General features: G+C 47.2%; 1 pseudogene; it reads right to left on the reverse strand.

Moving 5' to 3' along the window:
- Positions 1-2,105: 2,105 nt before the first annotated feature.
- LOC134946707 (U2 spliceosomal RNA) lies at positions 2,106-2,229 on the reverse strand (annotated as a pseudogene).
- Positions 2,230-6,032: the final 3,803 nt, after the last annotated feature.

Below are 6,032 nucleotides of genomic sequence, written 5' to 3' on the forward strand. Positions count from 1 at the left end.
TCTATCTCCGCTGAGCTCCTGAGGGTGCTGATCGCTAGCCCATGAGGCGCCCGGTCACTCCTGCAGCACGCCCGCCACCCCCTAACAGAGCCAGAAGATGGAGTGGTGAGTATGACGCCGGTGTCCCGGTAAGCGGGTCACCGGCAGGAAATAGCGGCACAAGGGCAGGAGCGCAGCTCTGACAGGCTGCGCTCCAGAGGGCTCAGCAGTACTGTAGTGCGGCGCTGTGAGGGGCGCCCTGGGCCAGCGCAATACCCTATACTGGTCAAGTATAGCTTAGAAGGTCTAACCCACTGTTTGCTGCCTCAGTCCAGTATTATCTCTAAGTGCGGGAAGACGCGCCATTACACGGGGCAGAGCTTCTTCCTCAGAGCGGATCCAGCACTCACCAGCACCATTTTCTCCCTGCAGATCACAGTGAAGAGACGCTGACAGGGAGCGCTGCCCTCCCCATAACTCGAGCATACCTCTGCAGTACCAGGGTGTTATTGATGGGGGAGGGGAGTGAGATATTAACTGTTTAATCTATTAAGGTTATTCAGGAAGTGACGGCTGTTTACTGTATAAACTGCCTACTGGGGCGCTGTGTGGCTGGCTCCTTATACTCTGTGTCTCTCTGAAGGTACTCTCGGGGAAACTGTGTCTGACATTTTCCTGTGTGTGTGTTTGTATAGCTCACATAAACATGACTAAGAGAACCAGAGGGGCAGATGTAATAACAAGGAGAAGGCATAAGGAAGTGATAAACCAGTGATATGTGCAAGGTGATAAAGGCACCGGCCAATCAGCTCCAATATGTAAATTAACAGTTAGATGCTGATTGGCTGGTGCCTTTATTACCTTGCACATATCACTGGTTTTTCACTTCCTTATGCCTTCTTCAGGTTAATACATCTGCCCCTCTGTATCCTGTGCTGCAGAGTGTGTATCTTCTCCAGAAGAGTCTATTCCTTGTACTCAGGACAGTAATATACTGTCTCAGCTTTCTGAATCTGAACCCCCATGGGTGGATTCTATTAGGGGAATGATATCCCAGATTTCATCTCGGATAGCTCAAAATGAGACTGAAACACAGGTTTTGAAAAAGTCTGTTGAGGTTTTGTCATATTCAGCTTCCACTACCTCTTCAAGGACCCCAATTAATTACCTTAAGAAGCGTGCTCTTGCCCAGAAAATGCAAGTTGACACGGATACCGACTCTGATACAGGGGACGGTGATGGGGATATGCAGGGGGGGGGGGGGAGATGCATCCCTTGCTAAAGGGTTGCAACTTATGATTGAGGCTATTAGGGATGTTTTACACATTACTGATTTATTTATTTTTTTTACTTGAAGCCCGAGGTGCGGTGCTCCATCACCCAGTGTTTGTGCCAAACGTGCTGGGGGCATAGGTACTTGGACCCTCTCCCAAAGGAGAAGGGCCCCGTTACTCCCCTACCCCTCAGAGCCAAAAGGCCTACTGAGGGGAAAAAGGGACTGTGGGTCCCCCCTTGCCGAAGCGCAGAGGGACCCTCGTGTGTCCCCAGGGTTGGCCGAAGCTTCCCCCTAGGGACCGAAAACTGCGTCTGGTCCTCCCCCCGTGGAGAGGACCTCAGCAACGTAGGAGAGTGGGTGGCCCATAAGGGTCTCACCTAAACCCCAAAACGAAAAACGTGTACGTGACAAACTAAACAAAAATAAGTGCTGTGCGTATATAAATAAATAAGCCCCAGCCAGAAGGCCGAGGAGGGGGTATAAAAAATTGTCCTTGCCCTAGCCAAAAGGCCAGGGCAAAGGATAAAGTGCGCCAGAAGTTGGGGTGTGACTGTGCTAGTGCTCTCAAAGTGCATAGGCGTCCCGCACCAGTGCAAATTAAGGCACCCTTAGGATTCTCACCCTAAGGGCACATGTCACCTCGAGCTTCGAGCCTCTCTCCGTCTCTCAGCCAGACCAAGTTTCATACCTGCTCAGCCAGGGTCAACCCCCAGTATGAGAGTGGATACTAGACCAGGCTGTTCCTAAGCAACGTAAGGGTTCCACAATCCCATACGAGGTAGGAATACTCAGCCCAGTTTTTCTCCACTCTCAACCAGGGGCCTTGCCACACCCCAGCCTGGTACTCCACAAGGTGTTTCTCCATTCCACATCTAGGAACCTCTCACGCTCCTAGTGTAAGAACAGATACTCCACCCTGTGTTTCCCTCGAGCAGATACTACACTTGATCTTAGCCAAAAGGCCAAGAAGCTATACTGTTGGAAGAGCCGAGGCCTCTTCCTCTTCGAGAGGACCTTCTGCAACAGGGGCCATTTGCTTATCAAGACTTACCACGGCTACGTTTGATGGCATGGAGGTTGAAGGCCAGATTTTAGCTCGGAAGGGCATTCCGAACACGGTTATTGCTACCCTGATACAGGCTAGGAAAGGAGTAACGTCTAAACATTACCATCGAATTTGAAAAAGTATGTGTCTTGGTGTGAATCCAAGAAGTTTCCTATGGTGGAGTTTCAACTAGGGCGGTTTCTCCTCTTTCTGCAAGCAGGTGTGGATGTGGGCCTGAGGTTGGGCTCAATAAAAGTGCAGATTTTGGCCTTGTCCATTTTCTTCCAGAAACAATTGGCTGCCCTCCCTGAGGTTCAGACTTTCTTGAAAGGGGTTCTGCACATCCAGCCTCCCTTTGTGCCTCCTACGGCACCTTGGGATCTTAATGTGGTGCTGCAGTTCCTGCTGTCGGATTGGTTCGAACCTTTACAGGAGGTTGATGTCAAGTTCCTTACTTGGAAGGCGGTCACACTATTGGCATTAGCATCTGCTAGACGTGTGTCGGAATTGGTGGCATTGTCCTGCAAGAGCCCCTACTTGATTTTCCATGTAGATAGAGCTGAGCTCAGGACGTGTCAGTAATTTCTTCCAAAGGTTGTGTTGGCTTTTAATATCAACCAACCTATTGTGGTGCCAGTGGCTACTGACTCCTCAATTACTTCAAAATCCTTGGATGTTGTAAGGGCTTTGAAGATTTATGTGAAGAGAACTACTTGTCACAGAAAGTCAGACGCTCTGTTTGTCCTTTATGATCCCAAAAAGGTTGGGTGGCCTGCTTCTAAGCAGACGATTTCTCGCTGGATCAGGTGTACTATCCAGCATGCTTATTCTATGGCAGGCTTGCCGTGTCCAAAATCCGTTAAGGCCCACTCTACTCATAAAGTGGGTTCTTCCTGGGCGGCTGCCAGGGGTTTCTCGGCTTAACAACTTTGCCGAGCGGCTACTTGGTCAGGATCGAACACGTTTGCTAAGTTCTACAAGTTCGATACTTTGGCCTCTGAAGACCTTCAGTTTGATCAATCTGCTCTGATGGAGCCTCCGTGCTCTCCCTCCCATACTGGGAGCTTTGGTACATCCCCATGGTAAAGAAAAAATGTTTTCTGCGCTGTGATTGAGCTGCTTGTTGAAAAAAGGGGGGAAATATAAAAGTACATATACAAGCGCTATATTTGTGTATGGCACCTGAAAAAAAGAAGGTTGGTTAGTGGTCACCCACTCGCATCGCTCTCACCACCCAGCTCCACGTCTCTCACCGCTGGACACAGCGGCGGGGAGACGCTGACATAACAACACGCCACGGACAGCCGGGCTCCACCTGGCTGAGGAATCCCGTGGCCGGGAGCAAGGTAGGGAAAGTTAGGCTGTTCCTTTACAAACTGGTCACCGCAAAAGAGCTCCAAAAGGAGCTGTAAACATTACCACTAACCAACCTTCTTTTTTTCAGGTGCCATACACAAAAACAGCGCTTGTATATGTACTTTTATACATCCCCATGGTACTAATGTGGACCCCAGCATCCTCTAGGACTTAAGAGAAAATAGGATTTTAATTACCTACCAGTAAATCCTTTTCTCGTAGTCTGTAGAGGATACTGCATTTGTTACTTAGTTAAGTACTGCGTTGTTACTTGGTTAAGTACTGCGTTGTTACTTGGTTAAGTACTGTTGTTCAGCCGTTGCTGATTTGTTTCAAGCTGGTTAGCTTGGATTTCTGTTGTTATGTGGGAGCTGGTGTGAATCTCACCACTATCTATGTATTTCCTTCTCTCGAAGTATGTCCGTCTCCTCGGACACAGTTTCTAGACTGAGTCTGGTATGAGGGGCATAGAGGGAGGAGCCAGCCCACACTATTAAACTCTTAAAGTGCCCATGTCTCCCAAGGGACCCATCTATACTCCATGGTACTAATGTGGACCCCAGCATCCTCTACGGACTACGAGAAAAGGATTTACCGGTAGGTAATAAAAATAATATTATTATTAATAATAATTATAATAATAATAATTAATAATAGCTCATGATTTACAGGACATTCTGGTGTTATAGTGACCTACTAGTTTCTACAAAACGTATTCTTCAGCAATTTGGCTGCCAACCTCACATACTATGTTCATAATAATTGAAATGGCAATAAGTTAGGCCCTTTTTTCTGTTGCTCTTGCCTTTCTACTATCCATTATGTATTTATTTATTAACAGTTTCTTATATAGCGCAGCATATTCCGTTGCGCTTTACAATTAGAACAACAGTAATAGAACAAACTGGTCAAAAACAGACAGACACAGAGGTAGGAGGGCCCTGCTCCCAAGCTTACAATCTATACGGAAATAGGCATTGATACACAAGGATAGATGCTACCTATTGCATAATGATCCACGAGATTGCTAGGTTCTTAATGGGTTGTATGATATGATCACCCAGCAATGTTGGCCAAGGGTCAGGAGGGTGTGAGAGCAAAGAAAGACAAAATATGTGAGGTTATGTGTTCTGTACACAGAGGAGGGTATTAGATGGGGAAGCATTGAAGGTTATGTGGGTGGGTCTAGAATTTGATAGGTTGTCTGAAGAGGTGAGTTTTCAGGGAACATTTAAGGTTTGGAGACTAGAGGTTATTCTTATTGTGCGTGGGAGGGCATTCCACAGAGTGGGTGAAGTCGGATAAAGTCCTGTAATTTTGAGTGTAATACGTGTGGATGAGAGACGCAAATCTTGTGCAGATATCCAAAAGATATATCCATTATATCCATAAGATATTATATAACACATGTTTTAAGGGGTGGTCTTCAGTTTGCCGGCTGTCGGGATCCAGGCGCACAGTGTACCGGCGCCGGAATTCCGGCAGCCGGCATACCGACACTTTTTCTCCCTCTTGGGGGTCCACGACCCCCATGGAGGGAGAATAGATAGCGTGGCGCGCTTAGTGCGCCACCGTGCCCACAGCGTGGCGAACGCAGCAAGACCACAAGGGGCTCATTTGCACTCGCTGCACTGTCAGTATGCCAGCGGTCGGGTTTCCGACGCCGGTATGCTGGTCGCCGGGAGCCCGGCCGCCGGCATACCCTACTACACCAGTTTTAAGCCATGTCTGAGTGGAGAAAAGACCTAACTAATCTCTTTTTTTTAAGGGTAGAAAATAATTACATAGGAAAGTACAGTATGTCTCAAAACACAAAACCTTTACATTTAACACAGATGCTTTATCGCTGGCCATTGACTATCGATGGTGGATGGTTTTTCCATTGATGTTGGAGATCTACGGTTCTCCATCAATGATGGTACAGAGCCCCGTGATGTTTTTTTTGTTTCCTACTTGGTCCCGGGACTTGTAGCCTGGCTCTACTCCCAATACACTGGCAAAGCCCCATCCCCAGCTCTGATTGGCCTGATGCCCGGGGAATAATAGAGCAGGGATGGTTCAACTTTCGTTGTTTTTATACCATTGAGGTTAACCCCAGTGGTATCATGGATGGTGACTGTCAATGGTTAACCCACTGATGGCCATCCCTAGATGCTTTTATATATTATTTATTTAGTAACAGTTTCTTATATAGTGCAGCTTTTTACAAATAGAAACAGTGATAAAACAAAACTTGGTAATAACAAACAGTCATAGAGGTAGCAGGGCCTTGCTCACAAGCTTAAAATCTATAGGGAAATAGACATTGATACACAAGGATTGGTGCTATCTATTGTATAGTTGTCCATCAGATTGCAAAGGTTCTCAGTGGGTTGC

The sequence above is a fragment of the Pseudophryne corroboree genome, chromosome 7, assembly GCF_028390025.1.
Source record: "Pseudophryne corroboree isolate aPseCor3 chromosome 7, aPseCor3.hap2, whole genome shotgun sequence".
NCBI lineage: Eukaryota > Metazoa > Chordata > Amphibia > Anura > Myobatrachidae > Pseudophryne > Pseudophryne corroboree.